Here is an 8888-nt window from a genome sequence, read left to right as displayed (position 1 = left end):
ACAAACAGCAGCACCACGGCCATAAAAACCAGCCCCAAACCAAACCCAGCCCCTGCCCTGCCTCCGGGGAGGGGCCACGGGAACAAACATCCTCTCGCTGCTTAATGCGCGGCTGGAAGGTGCTCGGATCCCACAGGGAGGAGCACAGTGTCAGAGCCTACATTAGACGCACAACTGACACACCCAGAGACACATGCGGCCATCGGGCCAGGCACACACACCCCCACACACTGATGGCCAGCCACGCTTCCAGGCGCACACCCCTTTATATCCGGGTGTCCGTGGCCCCCATGCAAAGCACTCAGTAGGCGACCTTAACGTTGTGGCACATGCTCAGAGAAGGGACAATGCTTGGGGGTGATTCAGGGCTGATCTCCAGCTCCCCCTCCCCCCAGGCACACCGCATGCTGCTGGAGTCCCCCATCACCTCTGGGCACAGGCCACCCCCTCCGCCACAGCAGTGAGCGTCCTGCTGGCCCTGAATGGGGAGGGGAAGGTCAGTGTTGTGCGTCAGTTTCCTTCACGTGGTGGCTGCATTAACGTATGCAGGGCAGAGCTGGGGACCGGCCGCGCCCTCTGCCACCCACCAGCTCTGGGGAGGCGCAAGGGAGCTGCGGGCACTTTAAAACGCATTGCTGCAAATAGAGACTTTGCAACAATCTGAGAATTAGCCACCTGACGAGTCATTCCGGGTCGTTACACCCAGGGCCCAGGCAGCGTTTAGAGCCGGAGTCACTCACCTGCTAGGTCAACTGGCTCCTGGCAGAGTCGTTCGGGCTTGTGTGAAGATCGCTAGAGCGAAAGCAGCACCAGCTCTGGGCTTGGCTGCAGGATCTGTGGGGAAAACCCAGGGGGCTGCAGGCAGTGGGGCTGAGCAGAGGGGGGAGTCAGTGTTGCCTAGCGCTGTGCTAGGGGGCGTCGTGCTGCAGGGAGCGAGGTGGCTGGCTCAGAGTCCCAGGTCCCAGGCTCTCTCGGCTCCCTATGGGGGTCCCTGGGAGGAACCCCCGTCAGTGTGACAGCCCTTCTTGGGGGTCACGCTCTCTCTGTCAGGGGTTAAGCCCTGGGCCCCACCCGCCTCCTGGAACCATACCTCTCTGAGCCCTCAGCAGGCCCGACTCTCACGTGGGCCCCCTCACGCTGTCCCCCCGGGGCCTCCACACCCGGAGGAAGCAATGCCACCCCGCTCTCTAGCTTGCAGTGACTCTCAGCCAGTGTAGGACAGGGGGTTTATTGAATGTCTGAACGCAGCACAGGCCGTTCTCAGGGCCCTTGGGTCTGGCACGTCTCAGCACCGAGCAACTGAACCTGTCCCAGCCCTGATGGGCGCAGATTGCTCCTTGCCCACCCACCCCCAGTCCAGACGCCCCCTCCTTCCAGCCGATCATCCTGTAGCACCTTCCCCACAGCCCCTCCTCCAGCTTTTGTCTTTGGTCCCAGGCAAACAGGCTGCAGGGCCTCCTCTCTTCCCTCCTTTGTTCCCCACGGGCTGGTCACCGGGGTCCTCTCTCCTCAGCCCTTTGTCCTCCCATTGGCCACAATCGGCTGGCTCCCAAGCTGGGCTGGGCCTCCCGGTCACTAGGGTCCCCCATCTCCAGGCCGTTGTCCAGGGTCCCGACTGCTAGGCGAGGTCACAGCAGCGAAGCCCCTCTCCCACCCCCTCCTTACACACTCAGCGCACGGGGAAACGGAGGCACAATGTCCATGGAAACCACTAAGACAATCCCCCCCTTTGTCATGGGGTGCTCTTCCCTCTCAGTCCGTGCTGACCCCAATGCCCCAGTGCAGTGCTGCAAGGAACGGGGCGGGTGACTCAACAGGGGGCGCTCTCCCCTCTCAGTCCCCGAGGCTCGCGTGCTCCTCCTGGCGAGGGATGCTGGCTGGTCCCAGTGCCCAGGTGCCCACGCTCTGCGTGGGTGCCTGGCGCTCCGCGGTTGTGTACAGGAGCGGGGGGTGAGGCAGCACTGGGTGAACGTGCTCTGGTGCGGCCGATGCTGCTGGGCCTGGCTCTTCGGGCTCTGCCTCGGGACTTCCCGAGCTGCGTCTCCTGCTCCGGGGCTCAGGCCTGCGAGCTTGTCCCAAGCCGCGGCAGCGTGACGGATGGGCGCGCTGGGCAGCAGGCGTTAGTAACGGTGCTGGGTATGCGCTCCAGCAGGGCTGTAAAAGTTAAAGGTGGGCGGGCATAGAAGCGAATAAATCCCGGCAGTTTGCAAGGCACCGCAGGTGTTCTGGGTTGTGTTTTAAATAAACATGCTCGTGGGCACGGGCGCTGCAGGTGCTGGCAGGGCTCTGGTGGGCAGCGGCTGGGGAGTGCAGAGACACCGCGGGAGGCCGGGGGAGAGGATGTCTGTCTGCTCACTCACCCCAGACAACCAGAGGCTTTGCTACTTGTTTGAATCTCCCAGCAGAAATGTAGCCGTTTTTGTGGGGAGGAGGGCGTCGTTGGGAAGGGGATTGGAAGTCAGGACTCCTGGGTTCTATTCCTGGCTCTTCCCTGCCTTGCTGGGGGTGTGTAGGATGCCTGTCCCTCTTGTCAGTCTGCTGGCACCATGTGTATCTCCCTGGCGACCCGTGGGATGGAGCTCAGATCCGCATGCTTCTGCTTCAGCGCAGGGAGAATCTCCAGGAGCTGGTACCAGTACAGAGCTTATGACACACAGGTGAGTAGTTCTGATTCCACCCAGGAGGTGGTGCACACACGCACACGCACACACACATGGCAGGTCCCAGTGTATGTTCCTGGGACAGGTGGGACAGCCCCATGCTGGGAGCAAGCCCCCCCAGCGCAGAGAGCCTCCGCGAGGCCCCTGCATCACTTCTACCCGATGTCTCACTGCAGCCGCCCTGCCACCTGCCTCTCGCCCCACCTGGCTGCCAGGCTGAAGCCCTGGCAGGGTGAGAGTTTGGGCAGAGCACATGTGGCCGCTGTGGGTGTTTGATGCCCCGTGCTGCTGGACCAGGCGGGGTTACAATGCCAGCGGCTGCTCTCTATTAGCATCCCCAGTGGAGCACCAGGGTTGGCAGCACTGGAGCTGTTTAAGTAAAGTCCAGTGCAGCCCCCGCCCCAGAGAAACGTGGCTCCCAGCTCTCGGCCCGTCCCTGGCGGGGGAGGAAGAGGGCAGGGCTCCTCCCTGGCCCACCATGGCCTGGAAGTGGCAGCTTTGTAACAGGGCCGGGCAGTTTGGAAAGGAGCAGCTTTCGGCTGGCCTGGGCGTGGCCAGGCCCATGTCCCTGGCGGGGTCAGGGAGCAGTGGCAGCCCCTCCAGGCCATGGATTTCAGGGGGTGCCGTGCAGGGGCCATGCCCCCCAAGTCCTGTCGCAATCCGCCATCACGAGCTGTCTTCATCTCAGTGAGCTGCACCTTGCAACCCCCCGTCCGCTTCGGCTCAGGGACCAGCCAGCCCTCACCCCCGCCTCTCTCTCCCCACCCAGGGCTTTGGGGAGACTCCTCCTTAGATCTCAGCCAGATCCCGGACAGACTGCGAGGCAGCACCGTCCCAGGAATTCATGAGCTGGGAAGGCTGAGAAAGCCCCAGGACCAGCCCCGCCCCTTACCCCGGGCCTGGCATCTGTCATTGTTACGATGATGCGTCTGTCACCGGCAGCAGATGCTCTGGAGTGCGACGAGCGGCTCTCGAAAAGGCCCCTTGATATTTATGCATCATTCAGTGCCGTCGGACCCCAGCGTCCCCTGCAGCAAGCGCTCTGAGGGCGCCTCCCCTGCGTGGAGCACACAGGCGGGACGCTGGAGAGTTACATGTAACATTCCCCCTGGAAACAGCGGTGGGGCTGGGCTGGGGGCCTCTCGCCGCAGAGCAGGGACAGCCCGGGGAACAGCAGGACAAGCTCCCCCCAGGCTGCTCCACCAAGGTCTCTATGTCCTGCCACCTCCAGCGAGGGAGCAGCACAGGCAGTCCCAGAAGGCTGAGGGGTGCAGGCCCCAGGCTCACGCGCTCACCCCCCATCCCCAAACCACCCTCCATCTCCGGCTGCCCGGTTTCCTGCAGCTCCATGCCCTGCCCCCGCTGCTGCACAGGCTGGGAGTGTTACCGGCCAGCTGAAGTTTATGGTGGTATGCAAATTATATGTACGTATGCAAAGGAGCTCATTAAACACCCTGCGTCTGGGGCACCACAGGACTCGGCAGCTCTCGCCCGCCCGCTCGCCAGGCCAGGAACTCGCCGCAGATACTTGGCTAAGGGGGCACAAGGGCCCGCGGAGGCTCTTGCCTGGGCTGGGGGGAGTCTCTCTGGCTCTGGCGTTTCACAAACGTCCCCCGTGCCAGGCGCCAGCCCCCCACGGCCACATGCCCACTAGGCTGGGGCAGGGCTTGCATGGGGTGGGGAAGGCTCCGGACGCAGGCCTGCCCTCATGGTCCCTTGCTGCAGCTGCCTTGGAAATGCCGCTGCCAGCGAGTGAGCCCACTGGTGCCAGTGGGCACCAGCTCAGACCCCATCCTCTGCTGCTGTGCGCCACCAGAGACTGCCGGGGACTCAGCTTTACCCTGGCTGACGATCTGCCCTGTATGTTTTGTGCCCCCTCCCCCTGCAGTGAACCCCACGACCCACCACCACCATGCACAGCCCTGTGGGAGAGGCCAGCTCCCTTCTTCTCAGCCTTTATCTCCTCCTTCTCGTCCGGAGCTAACAGCCCCCCCACATGTTCTGCAGTGCCAGTCCACGTGTCGCCCCTCCCACTCCACCCTGCCCCTCCCCCAGCTCACCCCTGCTGGCACCCTAATTTTCCCCAAGATAATCCCGTGTGCCGATGTGTTCATACATCAACAGCAGGTGACAAATAGGATTTTTCCACTTGTATGCTCAACCCGGCATGGTTTTGTCATTGAAAATGCAAAACAGGTCGGTTCATGGGGCTGCCAGTGGGGCTGCTGGCGATGCCACCACCAGCCTCACACGCTTTTATCTAGTCAGATGATGGGCAAGCTAATTGCCCTCCGAAACGCCCCCAGCCCTGCCCACCAGAGCCCTGCCGGGAGCAGGGAAAGTGAGCTCTGCGCCGGCCAGGGTGCGTGGGGGGGTCCAGGGCCGAGCAATCACAGCAATGCTGCCCCGCCCCGGCAAGACATTCCCAATGAGGTGGGCACAGTGTTGGAACAGCTGCTAGGTATCGGGGTGCTGGAGGGGAGGGAGGTGAAGCTCTGAGCGGTCCTGATGGAGAGAGGCCGAGATGGGTTGGGGTTTGTCCATACACCTGGGGCCTTGAGAACCCTGGGGAACAGAGCACCCCACCCCGGGACACTTTCTGGTTCCAACCAGACCAAGCCAGGTAGTGGCTCTCGTGTTCACCCTGGTTACTGCTCAGTGGAGGTCCCCGGTTGGCGTCCGCATGGATCGTCAGGGCATTTCCTCTCCACAGGCTGCAGCACCCCAGAGCCAGGCATTGCTGGGAGTAACATCACTGCCACGGGCGTTGTCCACTCTGGGGCTAGTGTATCCAGGACTGCCTCTGTGTGTGTGAGCATTATCGTCTGTCTGTCTATGTCTCTATCCCCATCTATCTATCTATCTATCTATCTATCTATCTATCTATCTATCCCCATACACCCCCCCATCTATCTATCTATCTATCTATCTATCCCCATACACCCCTTCTTTCTATCTATCTATCCCCATATACCCCATCTATCTATCTATCCCCATACACCCCCCATCTATCTATCTATCCCCATACACCCCTTTAAACTATCTATCTATCTATCTATCTATCTGTACAAATACTGAACGGTAAAGACGGTCCCTTCCCCAATCTACTCTGTCACCCTGTCTGATGGGTCACCTGCTCCCCTCGGGTTCTAGATTTCTACTCAGGGCCTTGCTGCTGCTTATGTAAACCTAGCCCTTAATTGATGAGAAATTAAAAATAACAAAGGAAAAGTGAACTGGCCGCTATTCTCGTGGGGCCTGCAAAAACTAATGTTCCATGTGCCCCCTGCTGGCTCTGACCCAGGGCTCTGAAAGCTGCGCTGGGATGCCCCGTGATGCTGTAATAAGTGCTGGGCTTCCCTGGCTTCCCTTGGGGGCAGTATTACAGAGCACGGGGAGCTGACCGGTGTGCCCTGAAATCTCTGGAGGGCGGGAAGGGGGACGGCCTGGTTGCTAAGGCCCGTGTGTGGATGGTTACTAACATACCAAGGAAAAGGCAAGTGCTCCATAAAGGCTGAGCTGAGAATGGCCTTTTGGAGACTAACTCCAGACCAGGAGATGGCTGGAGAAAAGAGCTGAGGAACTTGAAAGAGGCGTTGGGTTTTGGGAGCTAATTAACTTGGCTGTGTCCTTTTGAATACCAGGCCACGTCGGCGGAATTTACATTCCCACTGATATATTTGCCACGCAACAGCTGTTCCATAAACACGTTTTATAGGCTATTAATAATCTGGAGATTTAATAGAGATTTTCCTGTAAGGATCTGACCTGCAATTAAACTGTGTTTAAAGCCTCCAGTCCCCCAGGACCTCTTGAAAAGAAATGTTGCATCCCAGGTGTTTATAGCCTTGGCAGGCCGGCAACACAGAAATGCAGGTAAACGGATGAGGCAGCTGGAGCGTTTCCGTCTAGAATGGAGGCAAGGAGGGGGGGCGGGGCTCTGCTAGTCTTAAAGCACTGAAACTGACCTGTCTATCATGGCCATGGGGCGGTCCAAGATCCTGTCTGTCATGGCTGGGGCGGGAAAAAGTCCTGTCTCTCAAGGCAGAGGGCAGGCCACGGTCCTATCTGTCATGGCCATGAGCTGGATCAATATCCTGTCCATCTTGGTGGGGGCGGTTCCAGGTTCTGTTTGCCATGGTGGAGGTGGGAGGGGTGGGCCAAAGTTCTGCCTATCATGACAGGGGACAGGCCAAGACCCTGTTTATCCTGACAGGGGGCGGGCCTAGGTCCTGTTCATCCTGGCAGGGGGCGGGCCTAGGTCCTGTTCATCATGACAGGGGACAGGCCAAGACCCTGTCCATCCTGGCAGGGGGCGGGCCTAGGTCCTGGTCATCATGACAGGGGACAGGCCAAGACCCTGTCCATCCTGACAGGGGGCGGGCCTAGGTCCTGTTCATCCTGGCAGGGGGCGGGCCAAGACCCTGTCCATCCTGACAGGGGGCGGGCCTAGGTCCTGTTCATCATGGCAAGGGGCGGGCCAAGACCGTGCAAAGGCCACACCCTCATTCTAAGCCCCTCCTGTTCCTCAGGCAGCCGTCTGGACTCTGACTCCCCTTTCCTCTAGCTGTTCTCAGTCCAAAGCCGCCTCCTGCTTTCTCCTGTAGCTTTGGGGGCGCCCCCTGCCTGCGTGCTACAATCCTGCAGAGAGGCACTGGGGAGCCGCCCCCACAGATAGTCCTGCATGGGCCAACTCTCCCTCATCCTCAGATTTAGCATCAAGCAGGTGGCTCCCGCGGTGGAGCTGGGAGCTCTGGGATCATTCCACTGAGGCGCTGCGTTCGGTGTCATGGTTTTCTAATTCCAGAGCTGAGCTGCTCTGAAAAAACAGTTCCCCGGGAGCGCCCAGGTCATTGCATGCGTGGACATTTTCCCACACCAACCCCCGTTTTCATGCACAGCTCCTGGTGTGCAGAGGCAGGTGTTGCACACACGGTTAATTGTGAATGGGCAGGCACCTTTTAGGACCAGATTTTTTGGTGCCCCTTCATAACCACCAAGGTTTACAAGGCGCTGCCCGGCTCAACCTGCCCCTAACAAAGCAGGGCTCTGCAGTAACGCTGAAAAAGATTTAGGTGTCACGGTGGCTAAGCAGCTAAGCATGAGCTCCCTGTGCGAGGCTGGGGCCAAAAGAACTAATGCAATCCTGGGGTGTCTAAACAGGGGAATCTCGAGTCGGAGCAGAGAGGTTATTTTACCTCGATAGTGGGCACTGGGGCGACCGCTGCTGGAATGCTGTGTCCGGTTCTGGCGGCCACAATCCAAGAAGGATGTTGATCGATTACAGAGGGATCGGAGAAAAGTCAGGAGAATGATTCAGGGATTAGAAAACCTGCCTCACAGGGACAGACTCAAAGGACCCAATCTGTTTAGCTTACCAAAGAGAAAGTTAAAGGGGGACTTGATCCCAGTCGATCAGTACCTAGGTTGGGAACAAATATTTAAAGGGGGCTCTTTGCTCTAGCAGGGAAAGGTCTAACACCAGTCAATAGCGGGAAGTTGAAGCTAGATAAAGTCTTAACGGCGAGAGTAATTCTCCATTGGAACAGCTGACAAGGGTGGTGCTGGACTCTCCAGCACTGACAATTTTTAAAGCAAGATTGGATTTTTTTTCTAGAAGATCTGCTCTGGGAAGTATTTCGGGGCAGGGCTCTGGCCTTTGCTATCCAGGAGGCCAGAGTAGGTGATCCCAGTGATCCGTTCTGGCCTGGGAATCAATGAATCGATGTGTGCGCTGGAGAGGGATAAAGTGGCCAGAGAATAGATTTCTTCTCGGATTTTCTGGGTGGTTAATAAGACACGAATCCTATCCTGAGCCCTCCTGGGAGAGGAGACAGCTCTTCTTTTAGGGTTCGTGCTCTCATTCTGCTCCTAGGCATTTCAGCACCTGGGCCTGGGAGCGTCTCAGCCTCGTGTCTTTCCCGGGATGAGGGACACGGGAACGGAAAACCCCACCCAATAGTTTGCTGGTTCCAGCTGTGAACGCTGAGGCCCAGCTCTTAGCTACAAGCCGCTTTGGGTTGCCATGGCAGCCGTGGCTGGGATACAAGAAAAGGCCCCTTGTGCTTCCATGGTGTCCCAGCCTTTTTTGGCCTGGTGACCTTGTCCCAGGGGGGCTGGGGTGAGGGATGCAATGGCCGGGCGTGGGCAGAAGCAGTGTTTGGAAATGCTCAAAGGGGTGGAGTGGGGAAAATGGCCAGTAGGGGGAAGGGGAGGGCTTGTGCCAAA

This window comes from Trachemys scripta, chromosome 9, assembly GCF_013100865.1.
Source record: "Trachemys scripta elegans isolate TJP31775 chromosome 9, CAS_Tse_1.0, whole genome shotgun sequence".
Classification (NCBI taxonomy): domain Eukaryota; kingdom Metazoa; phylum Chordata; order Testudines; family Emydidae; genus Trachemys; species Trachemys scripta.
The sequence above is the reverse complement of the archived record's forward strand: the minus strand, read 5'-3'. Positions refer to the sequence as shown.